At 39.8% G+C, this 25,267-nt stretch overlaps 1 protein-coding gene across 1 annotated transcript in view; it reads right to left on the bottom strand.

Moving 5' to 3' along the window:
• The window catches only part of HTR7 (5-hydroxytryptamine receptor 7), a gene marked incomplete at both ends in the record, with an annotated part of 68,600 nt that overhangs the window by 22,649 nt on the left and 20,684 nt on the right, over positions 1 to 25,267 (bottom strand). The gene's annotated exons all lie outside the window — the stretch shown is intronic.

Raw genomic sequence — 25,267 nt, 5'->3', positions numbered from 1 at the left:
GAAATGTTTCTCTTCTATCCCTTTTAGTGCACTAGTCATTAAAACACCACCACGGTTTTAGTCCAGAAGCTGTTTCTATTCTTCCCCTCATTCCATTTTGATATGACATAGCTTGACAATAAAACAAAAATCATCCAGAATTAAAAATCATAGCTGAAAAACTTACTTTTTACTTGTATGGGGGAAAAATATATTTCTTTGCTGTGTCTACCAAAAACCCAGCCTGCATTGTGCAAGCTTCGTGAGACATAATGTATCTACTCTCCTTTCATTCTCAGAATGACTATGCTAAAAGAGCAAAGGGGGTGAAAATAATTCTGTCCCCTGTTTTTATAGCATTTAAAAACACTAGTTAACATTTACTGAGTGTGCAACAAGCTAGGTGTTGTGATCCATGATTATATACAATATTGGATTCAATCCTTACAACCCTAAATGGTAGCCATTATCCCCAAATGAGGAAATTGAGATTCAGAGCAGTTAACTTCACCCTCCCTATGTTACACAGCAAATAAAGTTCAAAACTAGGTTTCAAACAAGGGTTTTCTTAACTCCAGAACCTGCATATACAGACATTTCTACTCCATCATTTACAAAGAATGTCCACATATGCACACTTGTATAGTCCATATTTTTCACTTTTGTCAGAGAATCATTGTAAGTCTAGTTGGAAAGAACTAAGAAGACCTGATTTGAACTTAGTAAAGAAATTTTGATTAACAGCATCCCTAAATTTTAGTTAAACTTGTATGTAGACAGATTAAGTAATGACTTTAAGCAATCAGCTATACTGTTGCTGGGTAGTCCCAAGTGTTTAAAGTTCTACATTAAGTCAAGGACAACATGTCTTTTAATGAACTCCTTTCCATAGGTGTCATTCTCTTAAAGCAACTAAGAGTAATTCTCAATCTTTTCCATCTGAAAATTATTCAAATGGCTGCAGACATTTTTGCTCTTTTCACATCATCTGTTCAATTATGGTCTTTCCATGCGAGATAACAGAACTGTGAGCTCAAACAAAAGGCAAAAGGAAAATGTAAACCAAAAAAATGTAAGCAAAAGACCTCTCAATGAAGTTGAGATTATGCTTCAGGCAAGTCTTGATCCAAAGGCTCAAATGATTTCACCAGATTATAGGTTCCCTCTAAATCTCATCTCTACACTTGTCCACATGGCTTCATTCTCAAGCTCAGTATGTGATAACACCACAGCCAACAGTTCCAGAGGTATATTTTTGTAAGGTTCACTCTAATTCAAAAGTGTTTGCCTCTCTCCCAGAAGACCCATAAAAAGTCTTTACTGAATTTTACTGGCTCTGATTAGTTCACATGCCCCTTCATGAACCAATCATGCAGGACAGGGAAACACAACACTATTCCTTACCCAACACTCCAGATGGGCGTGACTACTCCACCCGATATGCAAGGATTAAGACAGGTTAGGGGTAGTTTCCCAGATAAAAATAATAGTGTTACAGACATCTTCCTCGGTTTCAGTAGAACCTGTCTGGTTTCCCAAACAAAAATAATAGTTGGTGCAGACATCTTCCTTGGTTTCAGTAGAACCTGTCAGTCATCATCTTATAATGTCACTACAGAATTGAATTTAGGACTCCAAATGTGTCTGAAACAGCCAGATTACATTAAAAGGGGAAGTTTCTCCACAGTTCTGTTATAGTTATAATTCAAGTTTATGTCATTATATTGGTAATTCAAGGTATTTCTCCTTCTGAGAGTTGTTCTTCCCTTAAGTACTGAGCACTCACTGTTTTGCTAATTGTGTCCCTAGCCTTTTCCTAATGAGATACTTCTCTACAACTGTACCTCTTATTATGACTTCTGCACCTTGACAGCTTTATAATTTGCAGGCTGGTTCCCTTGAATTTTGTTATAACAAGCACAAGCCAGATGCATTTGGCCAGGAAAAATATTTCAGAAAACCCAAATCAGAATGGTGTAAACAATGAGAATGATTGATAATTTCCCAAACAAAAAGTCACAGCGTGAGACAGCTCCAAGGCAGTTCATTTGTCAGCCCAGCAACATCATCATGACCTGGTTCCTTCCATCTTTTTCCTCTCCCATCCTCAGTGTTGAGCCCAGCAGCTCCAGGGATATCATATGCCTCCTGCCATTCCAAAGACCACATACAACTCAGGTCAGCAAACCTCTGACAAACCAAGCCTTCACAAGCATCCCTTCTTAGGCCACAAAACCTTCCCCAGATGGCCTTCCCTTCACAGCAGCGCTCAATTCACAGCTCACCAGCTAAAATTCATCACAGTCATTCCTAAACCAATCTCAGTCAAAATGTTAGATAACCATGAGGAGTAGTGAAACAGGATGACATGAGGAAGAGGGAGGCTCCAACAAAATCTTTCAACAAAGATGGGCTGAGGTTGTGCTGTTGAGAAGGTAACAGGAAAGAAGTAAAATCATCCATACTCTCATCACTCAGAAATAGATCTTATTAACATTTTGGTGTTTTTCCTGCCAAAATTCTTTTTCGTTTTTTGGCTCGTTCACTTAAACATTATTTCATTCATTCATATGTTTAAGGGGCATTTACTGAAGACCAATGATATTCTACCATTGTTCTAGGCAACAGATATGGTGGTGGAAAGGCAAGGAAACAAGTAATTATACATGGTTTTTTTCAGGCCATGTTAGGTACAGAGTAGGTTAATTTAAAAGAGTGAGGAAAGCACAGCGGGGCAAGCAGAGACAGAAAGTTGAGAGAGTGAACCACATGAGGAAATTGAATCTTACACGCAGAGGGCTGAGAACAGCACAAGATCGCGTTCAAAATCAGCCGTGACTGGCAGTGACAGCGAGAGAAGAGGAGATGTAAGTGACAAATTTGCAATGTGGTCAGGAACCAAGCCTTATGGGGCCTGGCAGGCCATTCTGAAGATGTCAGTTTTATTCTGGGTGAGATGAGAAGCCGCTGGCGGGCTGACCAGGGAAGACAGGCTCTGGTTTATATTTTGTGATGCTCACAGGGGCTGCTTGAGATTCTGTGGAGACAAGACTTCAGGAAGCAAATTTTTCAAGAATCTCTGACAGCTTTTTAAGCTCCTTTTTTCCTCATTTACACAAATAATGGTCTCTATTCACTAACTCTCCTGTTATCTGTGAGTCTGTTCTATTACTTGTTTTAGACTACCATTGTCCCAGAGAAACAAAATGTGAGCCATATATGAAATTTAGTTTCTAGTTTAAAAAAAAAGTAAAATTGGGCCTCCCCAGTGGCGCAGCAGTTGAGCGCTGGGTTGCAAAGCTGCCTGCAGCCTCTGCAGCGCCGGTTCGATCCCCGGCTGCTCCCCGGCCACCAGAGGAGGGTCCCACATGGCGCACAGACCTCTCCTGCCGCCCGCTGCTCCCCTCAGCAGTGTACTTCGGTCCTTCTGCTTTCTCTGCTCCCCGCTCTGACTCTGGTGAATTCTCTCACCCTCCCACCCTTCTGACTGTACCCAGTGCTTGTATGTATAAATATATAAATAAATCTTTAAAAAAAAAGTAAAATTAAATTTAATATTTTTATTTAGTCCACATATCCTGAATATTATAATCTCCACATATAATCAACATAAAATTCTAATGAGATATTTTGCCATCCTTTCCTTGTGTTAAATCTTTGAAGTCTAATTTTACTTGTAGAACACTAACCACTTGTCAAGTACTCAGTGGCCATTACCATGTTGGTCCTGGAAGTTAAGACAATAGTTTCCACCTGACCTATATTCCTTCTAATATATTCCTCATGCTATTATATGCCTATAATATCTCAACTGTAGACTTAATTTCATAAATATTTTAATTATAAAAGATCTGGCTAACTTGATTATCCAGTAGATAATTGGTTGGCTCTATTGGTTGGTGATGGTCTTGTTCTATTGTCTCTTTAAATAAACCTTTTTATTTTCAAATATTTTAATTCAAGTCACATTGATACATATATATGCTACATAGCTATAGTTCAGTATCTTTATTTGAAACAGCGGAATGTTGACTGCTTATAGTCTTTATCTAGATAAATTCTATTAACCTTAGAAAAGATGGGAAACTTGACTATTTTTTCATTCTCTTGGATTTATGATCTGAATTTGATTTAGTCATAAATAATTTCATAAACGTCACCCTTCACAAAGGTAAAAAAATACGTTTTCTTTAAATTTTAAAATGAACATTTAACCAGCATAAAATTAAATGATCAAGTAGAAAAATGATTAATCAGACAACTTAGAGAATAAGATAGTTTTGTTAATTGAATTCCAAAGCTAATGCTTGTTCCTTGCTATAAAAAACTTTCTAAAATACATTAAGCAGATTACCTCTTGAATAACTATGGCCAACTGACTATAATAGAACTTTCTTTTATGATTCCTGAAGTTGTAAGTTTCTGCATTATATTTCTAAATAATTACCATCCATGTACAAAGATATAAAGGAAAAAATCCAATTATCCTAGTTAAGATCCTAGTTTAGCTGAGGTCTGGCCTGAATTCCCTATGGCATGACAAATAAGTACAATTACTATTTTATAGAGTAAACAAGGGTGGAGCCCTTAGGAATGCTTTGGGCTGAACAGAAGAACCTCACTAAAGCAGTTTGCCCAAATATGGGTTTGTTTGCCTCTGCAGGTCAGGATTTCTGAACTATCATGTTATGCTACTTGGCACAGGTATGGCGACCCCACAGTACCAGCAAAGACCCCTCCTTGGATATCACCACTAATAACCATTTTTAACAGACTTATCTTGTAGCCTTAAAATGACTCACAAAAAGAAACACGTCATCCATTTCCAGACAAAACAGGAGAAAGGCCAAAAGGCAAAAGATAAAATTAACCAAGCCTTTCCATTTTGAAGAGGTTTTCCAGGGGACATGCCCCAATAACTAGTCTTGGTGTTATTGGCAGGACTGTGTAACCTGACCCCCACAGCACCAAGAGAGGCTGGGAGGTAAGTATTTCGACTAAAAGAGTTACCATCCTAAACAAAACCAGAGTCTTATCAATAGAGAAGAGTGGAACAATGAGGCTAGAGAAGACAAAAAGCAGCTGTGCACAAGGGAGTTAGAGCACAAAACTGGAAGCTGACTCCTGAATCCCTGTCCCCTGACGGCTGAGCAGAGGGTGAGCAGCAGACAGATCAGTAGGAGAGAACACAACATGTGTCAACAGGTAACGAGGCCACCTCCCCACCCACCACCCCAAATCACACATGCCACTTCATCTCTTTCTCCTTGACATTGAAAATTCTCCCATGAACATTTACTTCCAAGGGAACAATTTCTGACTTGTTCTTTCCCTGTTTCCCCTGAAGTTGACTCTAGCCGAACCATGGATCCCAAGGGACAAAGATGATGCCATGACTCAATCCATGCCAGTCATATGTGTAGCAGAGTAGACCCCTGATTATCTTAAAATAGAGACTCTGTAATAAACTGAAAAAGTCTCACTACTTTGGCGGCTCAAACATAGCTCCCTTAAATGAACTGGAGTCTCCACAAAAACACCACACACTCACCCTCCACTTCTGCAGTTAATTCAGGTCACTTCCCACTTGCTGTACCCACTGCCTCTCACACCAGACTCTTCTGTTTCCTCCATCATCCAAACTTGGCCCCATACCTGGACAGCCCTGTGCACAGGAGCCTCCTCTACCTGCTTCTCCAAATCAGATCTGAACTTGACTTTTCAGCTCTGTCTCCAACATCCCCCCAGACTTCAAAATATTCTCCCCTCAAACCCCAGGCACCCTGACCTTTGCTTGTTCCTGGGTGACAACTCCCCCTCTGGTGTCATCCCACCTCTCAGAGAGGGAATTAGGGAACTGTGCACAGTGTGCTGACTGTGGGGACAGAGGGTCTATCTCCTGGAGCAAATCTCTCAGAAGAGAGTTGCTGCCCTGATTCTGGCTGGGAGCACTGGCAGGTGCCCATGGATAGGAGCATTTTAAACAAGCCATTGCTGAGCTCTGTGTACTTAACAGTCCCAAGTGCCTGAAGCCCTCTGTGTGCCTCTTGAAGATTTTTAAATAGAATTCCTGAGCAGGTAAGGGCTCTTCCCCCTTCTCCCCTTTGGAGGAGAGAATGCTAGAACAAAGGAGAATGTAGCACAGATAGAGGCAGAGGGACCAACATCAAAAATCTCCACATTTCTCAGTCTGCTAAGAAATGAGTTAAGATGTGACTGCAGGAAGTGGTCAGTGTTTGATCCAGGAAGGAAAGAGCAGAAGAGACAAGACCTTTCTTAATCTGACTCATGCCTTTTGCTCCATCCTCACCACAGACCACTCCCTATCTGTGCCTGCTTTTTGTTTCTCACAAACTAATGGTTCAAAAAAGCCAGGTTATGTGCTGATCAAAAATAACTGAAAAATCAGAAGACATATTTGTTTTTCTCATGTGGCTTCTTCTAGGAGTCTAGCAGTTCTTCTCCTGATCTAAGAAGCCCATCTCTGTGTAAAACATGCTTCCACAATCCCCACAGTAGTGAGGCATGCTCTGGAGACCCCACACCCACAGGGGAACACTCCCATCCAGCGGGAATACCTGTCGGTTCCACTGCCTGACTCACCAGGGCGCAGGGAGGCCCTGCACCTGTCCAGACTTGTTATCTTCCATCTCCATCTCAGCTCCAAAGAGTAGCCCTTCTTCTTCCGATACCCCAGCCCCTTCCTTTCCTTGGTTAGTGTCTATTTGGCCACTCTTCACATTATAGACCTGCACCCAGGCTAACTTAAAAATCCATCTATACCAGTACACTTGTCACATCATGTTATTATTTGTCTCACAAAACTATATGCTTCTAAAGGTGTACAACTTTTTTTTTTTACTTGAAAACAGTATCTTATTTTTTTATCATTGTTACTTTATTTTTTTTCTTACGCTGTCGTTCATTTTTGTACAATATTTTATTTCTCCCCTCAGGTGTACTCTCCATAAAACTCCCACCACATCATCTGTGAACCATCACCATAGTCCCTTATGCTCTTCCCACACCTGTTTTGGCCCTTCTCCCACTTCCTTCCCTGATGCATGTCTCAGATTTATAATTTATCTGCTAGTTTTTTCTCTTTTTTCTGACCCTAAAGGTGTATAACTTACCTTTTTCTTATTCAAGGTTGGAGTCCAGGTTGTGGCATACTGGTAAAGGACTCATAAATGTGTGATAAATGATTAAGTAAACACACAGCAGCACAGGGAGTCCCAGGAGCAGCCAGAGGCACGGAGCACCCGGCATCAGCCTCATCAGTGCAGCCAGATCAAACTCTCTATGCTGGTAAATCTGCTAAGAAGGAAAATGCAGGGAGCAGTCTAGGTTTTTTGTTTCATTTCATTTAGTTTTTCTTTGCTGCATTTTGACTCAGCAAGAGACAGACAGCCCAGTGCCTGGAACATTATAGGACTATATATATCTTAGTTTCTTACACTTTCAAAGAGACTGACTTACTAGTTTGAGAAAAAAAAAAACACAGACAAACAAAACTCTTTTGCACAAATAAATATTCACATCTATGACATCTGTGGTTTGAAATTTAAATTTTTTATTTACTTTTATATTAGAAACTAATATGACCCACAGCAAAATTGTGAATGAAATAAAATTTTGAATACACTATAGTACGAATTTAAAAATTGAAGTCCTCTACCTTGTCTCCACTCAAAGTCCCTAATTCTCTTAGAAGTAATGACTGCTGGGCTCCCCTGGTGGCGCAGCGGTTGAGCGCTGGCTGCAGCGCCGGTTCGATCCCAGCCGCCAGCGAGGGTCCCACATGGCGCACAGACCTCTCCTGCTGCCCGCTGCTCCCCTCAGCAGTGTACTTCGGTCCTTCTGCCTGTTCTGTTCCCTGCTCTGGCTCTGGTGAATTCTCTCACCCTCCCGCGCTTCTGACTGTACCCAGTCATGTATAAATAAATAAATAAATCTTAAAAAAAAAAAAAAAGCAGTAATGACTGCTAACAGTGTATTCTTCCAGAAACTCTTTAAGCATATTGTATGCATATACATTGATGTAAAATCTTTTCCTAGAAGTGAGATCATACGCCACATATTCTATAACCTGCTTTCTCTTCACCGTATAGCTTGAACATCTATTAGTATATACGGATCTCTCTCATTTTAAAGCTGAATAGTAAGAAAAAGAAATTTAAGTCAAACTCCTAACAAATGAGCCACAACTTGTAGGAGCTTGACTTTTAAATAAGTCTTTCAAAGAGGAAGAGAGTCCTTAAGATATCTCTTCAGGAAACAATGAGAAAACTGAGTTCATATTCCAGAGAAATCCAGAAGACATCAGAAGGGTAACATCCAGTCAACGCGATGCAATCATTCAACTTTTAACTGAAGATAAGACTCTGAGAAAGTAAATATTTTCCCTAGAAAATACTGCATATGATTCTATTAGGGGGAGGAAAATCTGATTTCAAAGGTCCTGAATTCAAATACTTTGTCATGTTATATAAAACGTGTATTCTTTTATTTACTCATAAATGGAGAATCTGAATTAAAGGTCCTCCCCCATCAACTTAGACATATCACATGTCAGGTTTTCTGCCTCAAAATCAGAGCTCACTGGGGAAAGACTTCTCTGCTATTCTTTGACAATCCTGGCCCGGGCCACAGTGAGCACAGGCCAGTCCAGCTGCAACCTGCGCCTCATTCAAGAATGACTCCCCTGCCACAGTCCTTGCTCTGGGCACTTTCCCTTCACTGCAGAGTTGGGGCTCTCTCTCCTCTTGTGAGTTGGATCAGGTTGGACTCCCAAACCATGCACTGACCTCCTCTGGTACCCTCTGGAGAATCTGATTCCTGTCCTTAATGGGGTATCACAAGTATAGGAAGGGATGAGCCAACCCACAACCCAGAGACACACCTCCTGGGAGGGAGCCCAGGTGCAGGGATCCCAGCTCCTAGATACACCCACTGTGGGTCCACAGCACCCCCAACTCCAGCTAGGGGCGAGAGTCAGTGCATCCAAGGCCATAGACTCCTCAGGATACCACCCAGCACTGAGCAGCTTCCAGAGGGAGCAAAGTGCAGAAGCAAAGTGCTCAGCAGTCAGGCTACCTGGGTTTACACTTGACTTTAACTCTGAGGCTAGAATATTTGACCTAAGACTTTGTCACCTCATTTGGAGCACAGGGTTAATAGCAACATTTACATGGTAAGGATACATAAATTAAAACCTTATTTAATAAGGTTAATTAATTTGCATTACGTGTTTAGCACCAGACATGAAACACAGTTCATACTGAAAAATTGTTAATGGGGATGAATAGTGATTATAAGAATAGGAATGACGAAGCTAGATCTTTCCAAAAAGCTTTTGGAATTCCCAACTTCCTTGAACAATTAATCCTCTCCCTCCATCACCTTCACTATGTATCAAAAAATGAGATGGCCTGGATCCTTCCAGAAGAAAAGCACTCTGGGAAAGCTATGGCAGTGCTGTTAAATGACAAACTAGACTCCGCCATGATCTTCCAAAGAAGGCAAAACCAAGCCCATGCCACCCTCCTAAGACTCCCAAGAGGTCATCTGATTGTATTGTTTTATAATACCTATCCAAGAGCCTCTTTTTTTTAATCTACAAATCTGTCTTGTCATTTTTGAGTATTTTTGTTCCTTGCTTGTATTTTTTATTTCATCTTTTATTTCTTTAAATTCAGTAAACATGGGTCTTTAAGTTCATGATACCTAGACCTAAAAAAAAAATGCAAGTCCAATTGTGCAGTATGTAGTTTTGCTACTAGTGCCTGGTTTCTTGGGAAGACTTGTACTTTGATGATTGTCCATGCTTACTGGGACCTCAATTGCTGGAACTGCCTGAGGTCTGCATCAAGGGTGCATTTCTCCAGAGACCATTTTCCTCCATTTCTGCTAGACCAGGCAGTCTCATCAATGCTGGATCCCTTTAAACCTACTTCCAGTTTGGCGTTTTTTTGGTCTGTTTTTCCGAATCTCAGGAGTGGTATTAATTTAACCCTAAACTCTTTGGGTCATGTTTTTAGTTACCAATTCTCGAGAGAGACTGTACTCTCCAGTGTCAGGATTAACAAAGGCACATTTCCCTTCAAATTCCCTTGCAAGTCATTACCCCATAGGTCACCCTTCCAAGGGTCCTGAAATTGGGTGGTGGTTTCAATCTCACTCCCTACTTCTAAAACACCTGGGTTTATTTTTTTATAAAGGCTCCAGAATGCAGTCTTATAGTCAAAGCTCCAGGTCACCAGAAATCAGCAGCCATCCCTGGAATACTCGCACTGGAATACTCTGACAGCTTGCCTTCTCTCCAGTTTAGTCCTCTGAGGCTGCCTCTTACCTTCTTGCTAGTTCAACCATGCAATGAAAATGGTATTTTTTAATTTTAATCCAGCATTTTTAGTGTTTTGAATTAGATGAGTTTTTTTAATTATCTAGTCCATCCATAATGCTATCAGAAATAGCCTGTATTTTAATTCAGTATTAAACTTTACTATTTCTTTCACCTCACTCTTTGAATGGCCAATGTTTGGCTCTCCTTGTCATCTCCTTCAATAATTGTGATGTTCCTCCTTCCTCCTATTCTTTGGAAACCCCTGCCCCCAACAGTCACCTCTGCCTGCGTTTCTCTTCCTTTCTCTTCTCATTTTCCACTAAGCTGTGACTCTTCATGATGAATTTTTCCAACTAGGTCTGTCCATGGGAGAAAGGTTATTATATAATTATTATTTTTATTGTATGACTTCAAGCAAGATTCTTAGAAAATGTAGTTCTTGACAAGTGCAATACAATTACATAAAATAGATGATGTATACAGTCTAGCATTTTATCATTATCTGTCATAAAATACACACAGAACTCTCTAATCATGTTGCCAGCCATTTCAGTAAATATAGTCATTTACTCCCTATAATCCTTTCATTTATATTAAAATTAGTCAAAAAGGACTTTCAAAAGATCCATTAATAACCCTGCATCACGTGCTAGATAACTCCATGTCGTTCTTTCTGTGAGAATCAAGCACTGGGGTTCTGGGGTTCTTTCTGTGAGAATCAAGCACTGGGGTTCTGGGCCTAGCCTCCAAAATAAACAGCCTGGGTCTGCATCCTGCTCTAATCCTTAAGAGGTGAGAGGCCCAGAGCAGTTCATTGCATTTCCAGAAGCCCGAGTCCTCATCTGTGTAGTAACAGCTCCGCCCTTATTGGGTGGTGTTAGGATTTAAATAAGAACATTTGGTAAAGCCTTTGGCACAGAGCCTGGCCATCTTCAGTAAATGATAGCTATTAGAACAAATTCTATTAATATCTGGTTTTATAAAAATATTCACCTAATATTATTGTAAATGGAGCAGTGACCTCGAATGAGCCAATGTTAACTAATATAAGGAGCTCAAGATGCACTAGTGTGAGGAATAGGGATTATTGTGTGCTAACCTGACTACCACTTCTACTTGGTGGAAATTCAGGATAAGGTTGATGGCTCCACCTGATTCCTAATGTGCACGAGCTGCCCTATGACTCACATTGTTAGCTGCAGTGCATATGGTTCTATTACTGCCCAGCTCATTCATCAGCACCAGCCTTTCCTGCTCTCAACCACTCTGGGAAAAATTCAAATTCCTGCCTTTGCACTGGCTACTCCTCTACCTAGAACGGTCCATGCCTTTCAGGCTAATCCTACTCCGTTTTCAGATATCAGCATGGATGCTACTTCCTCCTGTCTCACTGAGTTCCCTGCTCTGACTTCCTAGGGCTTCTCATCAGAGAATCAAATGTCCTGACTCTGGTTAATGGTTTCATGTTTCGATCCCTAGTGATGCAAACATGAGAGCTGAGCCATGATTTTCCTTGTTCAGTCTAGCTCCAAATACTACTACAATGGCTGATATGACGAGCATTAAATAAATATTGTTTGAGTAAATGAATGGGTAAAGTATGCAGACAACGGTGGCAAAAGACTTATTTGTCCAATAGACATCACCTGGAGACATCAGAAATAATTCAGGTGTTTGTTCACTCAGACAGACCTAAAAATCTAATTAGTGGGCCTCCCCGGTGGCGCAGCGGTTGAGCGCTGGGTTGCGAAGCTGCCCGCGGCCTCTGCGGCACCGGTTCAATCCCCAGCTGCTCCCCGGCCACCAGAGGAGGGTCCCACATGGCGCACAGACCTCTCCTGCCGCCCGCTGCTCCCCTCAGGAGTGTACTTCGGTCCTTCTGCCTGCTCTGCTCCCCGCTCTGGCTCTGGTGAATTCTGTCACCCTCCCGTACTTCTGACTGTACCCAGTGCATGTATAAACAAAACAAACAAGCAAACAAACAAATAAATAAATAAAAAATGCCTCTATAAAAAAAAATTTAAAAAAAATCTAATTGGTATAATCGAAGTGAAGAAGTGGCAGAGACACAACACTTTGAACACAATCTCCTCAGTGAAAGCCAAGTAGAGTCTAGGGGATTTTTAAATCCTAGATGCAAATTCTTCTGTTACCTATATAGTGCTTCCCCCAACTCCTGTCTGTCTGCTGGCCCCCACCTCAGAGACACAAACACACACACACACACTTCTCCATATAGCTCGTGACTCAGTACCCAATACTTAGGGACTAAATAAATGTTATCTGAATAACCGAGCCCTTATTTTGCACCCCTCCCCCTATCAATGCTAACACTTTGTGGCCACAGCCACTTCAGCCAAGAACTGGCACTGGACTTCCAGCAAGTGACTGCCAGCTTCCGTTCTGTGATACATTTTAAATAACATGATGGCCCATTCTTATTCCTTACTCCATCCTCAAAATTGTATTGCTTTTGTTCCCCAACATGTCTTAGTGCTGCCGCTGTGCCACCTGCTAACCAAGCGCCTGACCAGGAAGACATAGGCCCCAGAGTGTGCTTTCTCACCTAGGTTCACGTCGGACAGGGAGGCGGCCTTTCTGCAGGGTGCTGCCACACCCCCTGGCTTGCACCGTAAATTCTGCTCATTCCAGGCATTGGGGGGGACACAGCATGCCCAGGTTTATCTCTGACCTGAAACAATCTGGTTTGCATTAAAACACACAGTTGAGGAAAGCGGGCAGGATAGCACCTGGCCCTTGCTCAGTGTGTGCCCACATGGCCAACAAGCAGAGAACCAACAGGACATTAACACTGCAGATGCTGAGCAGCAAGGGCAGGTCTGGCTGAGGATGGGCCATCCCCTTCATCAGCAGGAAAACGCAGTGGTACTTGCCTGCTGCTAGGTATCTCTCTCTCTGTTTCTTATGCAGGTCAGTGCTCTGTTATATTTTTTTTACCACACATGTTCTCCTGGGAACTTTGAAGCCAGTAAAGGTGCCAGAGGTGGTGCCTGGGTTAACACTTCCTCAAATCGAGGCTAAGAAATGCTTCAGTGGATGGATGAGTGAGGAGACAGGAAAAAAATGAGAAAACCTGACAGAGCTTAACTTCCCTTATTCTCATTTATTACCTGAATTTTTATTTTTAAGTCACAAAACCTTGAAATTCATGAATAATACAGGAAATCTGTAAAATGCCACTTTTCTGGAATAAGCAGGACATTAAAATGCAAATTGCAGTTCCACACACAGCTGTACTCGATGTGACAAATTAAGCTCTCCTTCTTCCTAGTCTTGACATTTGCCTTCAAGATGTTTGTTCAATGTGGAGAGAAGGAGCAAGAGCAGCAAGAGGAGAGGCTACCACAACCCCAGGAGTCTCCATCCTGTTCAGCAGAACACATGGGGAAAATGTATCCTTATATTACTGCATTTTCTCAAGAAGCCTTTCTTCTAAAATGGCAGTCTGCAATGATAAAGATACCTCTTTCAAAGGAGCCAGACAGAAATCTAGAAGAAACTTTGTAAACTAGAAGTCCCTGTGGGACCCAAAGGTCCATTTTTGACTCACTCAGCTAGACTCTCAAAGTCCATCCTCTAACCCTCTCTTATTATCCCACATATTAATTCAGGAGGTGTGCCGACTACACACCCGTACCCTTAGAACAAATAAGGCAGGAGAAACCCACTGCCTTCTTTGGACTGATCTGCTGGCAGCTGTGGATGGGGGATGAGGAGCCAACACTTGTATCAGCTGCAATGCTAAGTACTTTACAAATTCAGCTCATGTATTAATAGCCCTATGAGGGACATCCTAGTATTCCTCACATTTTACAGGTTCATAGAAGCCAAGTCACTCAGCAAGCAAGCTAATAACGCCAATGAGCAGAGGAGAGCCCCTGCACTCAGGCTCCAGAATCAGCACACTTAACCTATTCATCAGACTGACTCTCAGTGGCTTCAGTCACTTCCTATCTTGCCATTTGGATGCAATAATGAGTGTACTCTCCCCCAGGCACAGGGTCTGCACCCTGGTTATGTTCGCTACCCATAAATACATCACGTAGAGAGTGTGCTTCATGGGTAGTCACCAAATATTTGCTGAATAAATGATTCAGCATTTATCATTTAAACTGCCTAGAAGTAGAGCTACAACAGCAAATATCAGCACCATCTAGTGGAGAGAGGCATGACACAGGAAAGAATGTGCTATGGAGTGACTGACAGCACAGAGGTAACAGTGACTATCTGGATAATTTGCTAAATGTCTTCATGTGGGCACTATGCCCATCAGTCTACAGACCTCTGCTACATAACCTGATAACCAAAAACTAGTCACCTCGAATGTAAAGTTAACAATAGTCCAAATCCAAAACATATCAATCCTTGGTATTCTTAAGGAATCAACAAAGCAAAACATTTTAAAAAAGAATTATCTGAGCAATCCATGACTATCATCACAACACAAGAGAAGCATTTCAGATTCTTACAGGAAAGGTCCACAGATACTATCTACAAATAACTTCATTAAACTTGTTAAAGCAGATAAAATAAATCATTTGGAAACTAAGAATTAGATTGGGTCAAAAAATAGTCTGAAAGGAAATGTTTGTTCCTGATCTCTATTTATAGAGGAACTCAACCGCTTTTGCACACTTTACTAAATATTAGATAATTGTGGTATCAGTGGATTGGTGTGAGAGAAGAATATGAAGACCCTGTCTATACTTTGTTTAAAGTGAAACAGAACAAATGAATTTATTTCTTTTTTTAAAGACCTCATAAAAAATAATAGGTAAAATCAGAGTATTTTATTTTAATTATTCATTTTCAGTTGCTTTCCCCCAACTATGTGGTACTGAATGGAGACTGGAAATATGAGGTACATCAGGTAGTAGATCCAGATGTTGGTTTAAAAGCCTGTACACCTGTAACCTAAATAAACCAAAACTATTTTAAGAAATATAAAATTAAAGACAGAAGGATGTGAAAAAATATAGGAAAACACATTAAACAAACGTGGAAGAATCAGGAAGTCTGTATTTCTTGTCCCCACTTCCTACACTGACAAATTCCTGTTCATTCCTCAAGACCTTGCTCAGGTGTCACCACCGCTGTGAGATTCTTCCTATGTGTGCCCTGCCACCAGCTACTTACTCTCATTATTGAAATCCAATAGCACTTTGACACATAACACCATGGTATGATATATTATAATTACACGATGAATGTCCTTCTCAGACACCATGAGGCCTTATGAAACTTCTCAGCACATCTGCCAACGAAATGACTGCTGAAACCAGACATAAATAATGATCACTTGAAATAAATATCATTTCCTTCTTCCTAAGCTGTACTTTGTATTGTTATACAACAAATAGCTCTGGGAAGTAGCATAAAGGCCCAGCAATGCTCTAGGCCTTTGCTTTGACTCTTGCTTTTGTGATTTTTTTTTCCCCCTATCTGGTCTTCAAAAGGAGTCCTCCCAAGCTACAGAATCAAAAATCACTGAAATGCAAAGTAGAAAAAGAACCCAGGGCTTTGTTTTCAGTGCTATCTTCCTCAGCGCTGCCTACACAGGGGAAGGTGTCAGAAGGATGCCCCCCACACATCAGTGCCTCCGCCTAATGTGCAAAGGCTCGCTGGGAGCATCAAGCCCACTTTATAAAGCTGAGTGCCCAGACATGTTCTGTGTGTTCAAATGTTGCTGGCAGATGCACTGCTGAAAGTTAACAATTAAGAATCACTGTAGTTCCATGAAAATGATAAATAAAACAGAAAGATCAGCTTTGCAAGGTTACATAAAATCAGACACAATAAAACAAAAATAAATCACAGGAAAGCACTGTGTTTGCTAAATGCATCTTGTTGATATAGTGTAAAGACTAAACATTTGGATTTAGGGAGATAACAGAGCCAGGATTTGAATCCATCCTTTGCAATATACAAACTGGACAACCTTGAACATGTTAATCTCTTTACGCCATAGTTTTCTTACCTGTAAAATGGGAATTATAACAGCACAGCCCTGGGTTTGTTGTAAGCATTTAGCAGAGTGTCTGGTATACAGTAAACATTCAGTAAATATTAACAGTTATCATTCCTTCCCCTTTCACACTTATTCGTGCCTTCAATAAATAGTTGGTGCCTATACGGGATTATGATGATGAAGATTTTCACACATATCATTACAGTTCCCATCTGGAAAAATCAAAGGACTAGACAATGAACCTGTCTGACACCAACATCCTTTCATTCCAGCTGTGTGAGTAGTTCAGCTGTTTTCAGGGTTCTGTGGATATGATTCAAATCTCTTTGTTAAAATAAATTAATCATTCTTAGACTGTAACATAAAGCATCACCCACACTCATGTGTTCTCTATCAAGTTTGAACACAAAAGATCCCCCCAAATGACTTACTTTGTGCAGCCTGGTTAACTCTGCTTTGTTTCTGGAGTCTTCACCCTAAAGCTCCTTTGTGGATCTATTTGAACTTCAAAGGAATGTGATAACTGATTAAGAAGACTGCAGGTCTTTTTTGTCTTGTTGTTTTTTTTATTTCAGACCTGCACAAATCCACTCTAAGAAAAACATACAAGTAAATACACTCCTGCAACATATGTGCACTCCACTCAATTAAATGACAAGATACATTCATATGGTATTTTCTGCCATGTGATAATAAATTAAAATGGCAGAGGAGCCCATTAATTGACTCTTTAAATTGAACACTTAGCAATAATTAACAGCATGCACTCGTTACTTGCTGCAGTGTTAATTTGAAAGAAGTATTTCTACTTTTTTTGAGCTATGGTGTATTTCAATTGGAGAGCAAGCCATTTAAAAATACTACCAATTGCAACTAGTCATCTGTGATTCCCAATACCATAGAGAAATGGAGGGGAGGTGGGGGCAGGGGTGGGCAGGGAGAATTAAATTGGATGCTTAGATTGATGTTACTGGAACTGTTTTCTATAAACACAGATTTCACTGGAAGTTTATTAAATCAGCCTTGTTGTTCTTTTAGAAAACTTCATAATAATCAAATATCACAAATTTGAACTAAAAAATTTATACTAATATAAAACAGCCCCCTAATCTCTTCAACATATTTGAATCCTACATGATATTTCATTTAAGAGGGGGAAGGGGACTGAGAAAACTATTCCAAGTTTTAGTTAGCAGTCAACATAGGCCAGTAACTATTATTGGTTCCTAGGTGGGACACAAAGAAAAATATCATCAAGTTCCTGACCACAAGAAGGTCTAAGTCTAAGGAAGACAGACATCAGACATACATATATTTAGAATAAGGAAATATATGGGAAGTGCCATCATAGGGGGGCAGAGAGATAGCATGAGGCAGAATGAATATGAAAGGAGAGAGGAGGTAGATTGGGAGATGATGAATTTCAACTATGAAGTTAAAAGAAGATTATATAAATACTAAAGTTGCACATTAAATACTGAGTAGCATTCAATAGGATGATTAAATGAAAAATACCATGCAAAGATTCAGAAGTAGAGGAGTCAGGAAATGTTCAAGAAAGGTGAGTGGAAGGTGAGCCAGGTGTACCATCAGCTAAGGCTAGCTGGAATGACAGTGGCATAGATCCTACATTGTACTGAGAATAAAGATGTATATTTTATATATTTATCTTATGTCTAATGAGCTCAAAAAGACCAATGCTTGAAGTGATTTATTGATATTCCCTTCCAGTTTTTTTCATTCAAGATACCATTTTAATTTCCATTAAGTGAAAGCTGGATAATCCTTCATTTTCTTGATCTTCATTATTACAGAATTTGACAGAGATTTTGATTTTTCAGATGTGAAATATCTGGTCACAGCCATTCCTTACAGTTCTTTGATATTTACCTGTGAAATTTCCAAATCTGTTTTCAGTATAAGTTATAAAAATGTCATGATGGAATTAAAGAACTCTAGCAAAAAAGAAATGGAGAAGTCACGTAACTCAAAATTCTCATTTTCAGAGATACTGATGACTTATAAAAATTAGGTGACTCTTTAAATGATGAAATGAAACAAAATATGAAACCATTTTTTAACTCAAAAGTCACTAAAAAACATTAAGTGTAAAAAAAGTTCACATAAGCTCTCAGTGGTAGGAAAATAACCATGACATCATGATTCAAATTTTCAAGTATCTTGAATTCTTACCTCATTGAGGGAACAGTGGGGGTTTAAAAATGAAACACCAAAGCCCTGGTCCCATAGCACACAACATGAAAAAAATTATATACAACAAAATGTACTAAAAAAAAAAAAATATATATATATATATATATAATGAATAGCATGAACTCACCATCCACCCCAAAGGCCAGAATACATGAAATCTTATCTACTCGTGGCTGTCCTCCTTAATGCTCTGCCTACCTTTCCTCACACGGAGAAAGTGTCTACTTCTGGCAACAACAATAATGAAAGACTCAATGAAGTTGTTCAGATTTTAGTCAAGGATGACTGGTAGCATTTGGCTAGATGGAAAATAATATCCAAAAGTGTATAAAAACTTGAAAAGAGATCAAACATGGCAAGTTTGGGAAGGTATAGGGGGAATACAAAGACCGAGCTGGGACAATAATTCATGCAAGGGCTTAATGAGAAACAACACTATGATGGGTCCTTAAAAAGCTAAAAACAGAATTAGCATATGATCCAGCAATGCCAGTTCTGGGTAAATGCAAAAGAACAGAAAGCAGGGTCTCAAGGAAATGTCTGCACACCTATGTTCATAGCAGCATATTCACAGAGCTGAAAGATAAAAGCAACCAGATGAATAGATAAAGAAATGATGGTAGACATGCAAAGTGGAATATTACTCAGCTGTGAAAAATATAATGCCAAACAAGGAAATTCTAACATATGCTGCAACATGGACAAATCTTGAGGACACTGTGCTAAGTGAAATAAGCCAGTCACAGAAAGATAAGTACTGTATGATGTCCATTTATGTGAGTCACCTGAAGTAGTCTAATTTATAGAGAAAGAAAATAGAACAGTGGTTGTCAGAGAGAGTGAGGAGAATTGGGAGTTAGTGTTTAATGGGTACAGAGTTCTAGTTTTGCAAGATGAAAGAGTTCTGCACTTTGGTTGTACAATAATATGAATGTTCTTGGTGCTAATGAACTATGTCTTTAATTATGGTTAAGTTCATGAATTTTACATTATATCTAATACATGTACATTATATGTATTTTGCCATGTATAGTATACAACCAGTTTTGAGAGTCTTTTACATAAAACAAAAAATATCACCTCCCTCTACCACCTCCAAGACCATTGTCTTTAAAGAGAGTGAGAGTGTGTACACAAGTTTAAAAGTTCTCTGAAAAATAATGAATCCATAAGTTTTGGAATAATTAAAAGGAAGAAGACAGGTGAAGCAAGATGGGAATCTACAAAGTCAAGAAAAAGATTCAAAGAGAAATCCAAAACTCCATTCCCAAAGAAAATTTACAATATGTTATAAATAGCTTACAAATACTTTTATGAAAGTGTATTTTTCTGGGGACAGAGAAGAGACTGAGTTATATAAGACATGTCTATGAAAAAAGACTGACGGCATATACCCTAAAATGTCCATGGTGGTTATTTCTGCATCATGGGACTTCTAAAGATTTTCCTTTTCCTTTTCATATGTATTCGCTTACATATTTTCTAAATTTTCTACAATTTAGGGGATTGATGTTTCAGTGATGGTCTTGGAGAGCAATGAAAAACAGGGTAGCAGTGATGGGGGTGGAATGAACGGCAAGAGGAACTGTCTTGTGAAAAACAAAGGACTTACCAATGGGACCACTGAAGAAGTTTATTCTCCTGAGGTTGTACATTCACTGATTCATTGATCCAACACATGTTTACCAAGACCCAAAGGATACCAAAATAAAGAAGACCCATTCTTTGCCCTTAAGAAGATGCTGTCCAACATCAAGGAAATGTCTGTACACCTATGTTCATAGCAGCATATTCACAGAGCTAAAAGATAAAAGCAACCAAGTATCCATCACCACATGAATGGATAAAGAAATGATAGTAGACATGCAGAGTGGAATATTACTCAACCCTGAAAAATATAATGCCAAACAAGGAAATTATGACATATGCTGCAACATGGACAAATCTTGAGGACATTGTGCTAGCCATGAAACCATGTGAGAAGCACTGAAAGTAGACTGCATACAAAGGATACACTATAAGAACTAAAAACCTTATCAAAGTACTAACTGGAATATAGGACGGAAAAATGCTTTGAATTACTATAAAGCAATATTTACTACAAGATACTGTCACAAGCATCTGAAGTATTTTCTCAAGGAATAAAACCCCTCCTAAAACAATGAAGAATGAATCATGGAAGATGTTCCCACCAAGTAAATTTTCCAAACAGCAGATATCTAAGTAGCAGAAAATTTAATAAGCATTTTTGAGTAAATTCTTTCCAAGGTAATTTGTATGCTTTTGGTCGCATTCTGAAATAAATCTACAGCAGAAAATCTAATGTTTTCCTGATGACTCAACATAATTATCAAAAGCATGGAACGCTGGACTATGACACAGTTATGCCCTCAGGAGTTGCCCAGTTCTCTAGGATTACTTCCCCCACGCTGGGTCCAGATTTCTAGGTTTTCCATTCTGGTGTGCTTTCTGCAGCTTTTTATAGCTTTTTTTCTTAAATAAATAGATGAACCATCCAACCCACTTATCTAACAGAAGAAGAAACTATTTTTCTCCTCCCACTGTGAGGCCCTTGCCTCCAAATTTTTGCTATTTAAATGCACCTACTGTGAGCCACTCTTCTTGCTTTTCTAATTTTCTGCTTCTAATCTGACAACTGGGAAACCAGACTAGCCACCCCATTTAACCAAAAATAACCATTATTTAAATGAGAAACTTCTAACAACACCAAGTATGAGTTTAAAATGTTGTTCTCCTATTTGGAGACCTCTTTGCCACTCTTCAGGTTTGGGGAATGTGTTTACAACATATTCTGAAGGCCTCCAGGACTGTCCCACAACGAATGCTGATCCTCTGAGAAGGACCTCATCTGTTTGGCACTACGTGACCTTCAGGAAACCATCATCATTCTGAGCCAGTGTGCTCACATGTGAAGAGGGAATGAAGTTTGCCTGGGTCAACAACTGAGGGATGAAATACTGACACATCCCATAATATAAGCTTCAAAAATCTTAGGCTAAGTAAAAGAAGTCAGATAGAAGACTACATATTGTATGGTCCTATTTACATGAAATTTCCCTAAAAGGCAAATCTATAGAGACAGAAAGCAGAAGAGTGGTTGCTTGGAGGACAGAGATGGATAGATTATTGGATATAGTCTAAAAGACTAAATGAACACAGCAAATCTGGGGGTATTAGAAATGTTCTGAAACTGGATTGTGATAATAAACTATAATTTCACTCAAAATCACTGGTCTATACACATTTATAATGGGTAGATTTGATGGTATATAAATTAATCCTCAGTAGAGATATTAAAAAACAACAAGATGAAATAAAAACTATTATAGAAATATAAATGTAAGTGTCAGTGTCCCTTTCTACCCCTTCACATAAATTCTCTTGCCCTCTCTTATCACTATTAACTGCCTCTTTATGCACTATATTAAGCAGCAATGCCAAGGGTTGGGAGCCCAAAGTCAAAGGAGTCTTCTGGTTTGGGGACCTTATGTTTGAAAAGGTACCTAAGAGTACCCCTTAACTTCTCCCAAATATCCATTACCTTGTGGGTAATCTAATTTTTGAAGATTTATTTATTTATGCATACAAGAATGGGAGTACAGGCCAGAGGTGAGGACGGTGAGAGTATTCACCAGGGATAGAGAGGGGAGCAGAACAGGCAGATTGACTGAAGTACACTGCTGAGGGGAGCAACGGGTGAGACAGGAGAGGTCAGCTGCACCATGTGGGTAGCACCCTGGCCAGGCAGGGATCGAACTCATGCTGCAGTGGCTGCGGATCACTTCATAGGTTGTCTTAACCCCTTGCGCCACCAGGGAGGCTCAACTTGTGAGTAATTTAGAGTTATAATCCCAAATGGTCCCGTGAAGGTATAACCTATAGCTGGTTTCTACTTATAGTGTCTACCCCTCTCAACACTCCCCTTGGTTCTCAAGCTCAATTTTGCCCCAGACACTGGCTTCAGTTCATCCTATTCCTCAGTGTATAAACCCAAACAAAACCCCTAGACACCATCCCAGACCCAGATGGGACCCAGCAAGCTTCCCACTAGTTCTGGGAATGGGTGGAGTTCAGACAGTATCACATAAGCTAAAAAGCTTATCCTGGGGGTTCCCATCATCCCTCAAAAAAAGAGAACCCTTTTAAATGTCAAAACATTTTTCAAAACCATTCTTAGTAGTAATTGTACTTTTAGTATCAGTTGATTGAAAAAAAAATACAGAATGACAAAAAACTACTATGATAGCTTAAATGCTCTTAAGTAAATTTGCATTTTATTAATCATAACCACAGACACATTCATCAGGAAGAGAAATCTGCTTTAAAAAAAAAAGAAGAAGAATACTTATTCCAGCTGCTTCTGTATTCTGGGGAAGTGCAGAATTCATCTCAGGAGGAAAAAGGTGTCACTTTTGCTTAGATGACACAGCCCTTAGCAGGGGTAGGGAAGACTTTAGACTAATCTGATGAGAAAGACAGAAGCTGAAAGGAAATAAATTATTCTGCATAATAAAGTAATAAGATCTTTTAAGTTGTTCCCTGATAGCTTAATGGAGGGATAACCTTCTGGTTTTGGTTTTGTTGGTGGTGGGGAGTAAAGAGGAGCTGAATGAATATATTGAATGTTACATTGAGGTGAATACTTTGAAGGGAAGAGTTGAATGTGATTCCTGAGCACCACCACTGCTTGGCGATCAGCCCTAGAGCTTTTCTGAACATCCCAGGCCACAAAATGAGGATGTCCACTACAGTGAAGTCGTTTCTAATCATTTTCCTTGAGAATTATTGTAGTTTCTTTTTAAAATCATCAGAACTACAAGTGAAATTGACAGTTACTGGGAGAAGATCTTAAGCATCTGAACTAGCACCAAACATGGGTCAAAAGGAGTGACCCAGAAAATGTGTGAACTGAAAGCACAGTTGTAACATCCTAACAAGTCAGTAAAGATAATCATCTCTGTAAGGTACAAAAAAGCACTCTTGCATGTTTATCTCTACTTTTTATGTCACCACAAAAAATATGCCCATGAAAATGTTACTATTATCAACCCAACTCCACGATGCAGAAAGTGAGACTGGAAGAGTGAAGTGATACCTAACAATAGCTAAATAGAAGTCACAGAATCAGAACCTAAAGCAGAGTGCTTTTTCTACTTCATCACAGGTATGAAAAATAGGGGGAAAAAAATCAGGACATCAACAAAACTTCTATTTTATTTTATCAGATTTAGTAGCCAGCAGAGAACACCTCGTAAGTCAAAGAATGAAGCACTGCTCCAGACAGATTACACGCTACAGCTAATTCTAAGCCACCCTTTCCCACTCATTAGTGATATGAATATTTATTCATTCAACAACTATTTATTGACTGCTTATCTTGTGCCAGTGTACCAGCAAAAGCCAAGTTTCAGTAATTCCAACTTGAACCCCATTCAATAACTGTTATCAATAAACAGTGTGATGAGATATTCTTCCCCTGACAGTAGAGACCTAATTCATAGCCATTGGGGTTTGTAGGTGTTATTAAGCTGATGAAAACCCTAAATTTCCTAAAGAACAAAAACTATTTACCCAGAGAGACATTCACTACACTGACACAAAAACCATCTGCCTACAACACTTTTAAATCTGTAACCAAATACACACAGGAGCCCACTCACAGTAGTTTTTTTATTGTGGAGCAACCAAGATAAGGCAAAACAGTCAGAGCTGAGAAGTTGCCTAAGTACAGTTGAGCAATGACCTGGGCCAAAGTCATTACAGGATTATTTGAGCCAGTAAAGTGACCTCACAAAAGAAGGAAGTAAAATAAACAACTGCCTCAACTAATGCTGGACCATTCCCTTCTTTCCTCACTGCGGTGTGTGGGAGAATCACTGGACACTAAATCAGTTCAGTGCACCTTGAAAGTTCTGGTCCTGCGACTTAGCAGTGAGCTGTTCAAGTAGGTTCTTAATGTCTCTGTGCTTAAGTTTTGTCCTTATAGTATATGAAAAGTACACTACATCATCTCTACAATTCTATACCCATCACGGTCCCAGCAAGAAACAGAGAGCATAGTTATATCAGGCTACTTCCCAGAGACTGTGTACAGATGTAAGGGCAGAAGGCGGGGAAACCACAGAGAAGAATGCAACAACAGGAGACAATCAGCACCCCAGGTCCAAAGGAAAGGGGAGTCATGTACCAAGGAAACTTTGAGAAGAGCAGTGACTTCCTGACGGAAGACGCAGCCAGTGCCTGGGGACCTTACAGGAAGGACAGGGTCTCCCTTCCATAGCCTGCCCTGGATTTACCATTGAATGAATCGGAAGTCATCAATTTCCTAGGGGAGAGGATGTAGAGAAGGGTAGAGAGGTAGACCTGGAAATGTGATCTAACATAGGTCCCTTCCAGTTTTAGCAATCTCTAATTCTGTTAGTCTGGTAGTTGTAGGGAACACTTGACCTCTCCTGACTTCTGGCATGCCGAGCCTGGATCTTACGGGCAACTGAGAACAGGTCTGGCACACCACACATAAAGGTCAGCCCCTACTCTATCACTGTATAGAATATTTCAAGGTGCTGATATCATGCCTGTAGTAAACTCCCAAGGTCTAGATATGTTATTTGATTTTCATTTTTCAAAAATAACATGATCTGCCCAGAACAGAACCTGTTTTCCATCCCCTTTTCTGTGACATGTAAGGGATAAGATATCAGCTCTGAAATCAGATACAC

The sequence above is a fragment of the Talpa europaea genome (genome assembly GCF_964194135.1).
Source record: "Talpa europaea genome assembly, chromosome: 10".
NCBI classification, from domain to species: Eukaryota; Metazoa; Chordata; class Mammalia; order Eulipotyphla; family Talpidae; genus Talpa; species Talpa europaea.
This window is presented reverse-complemented; position numbering and strand designations above follow the sequence as displayed.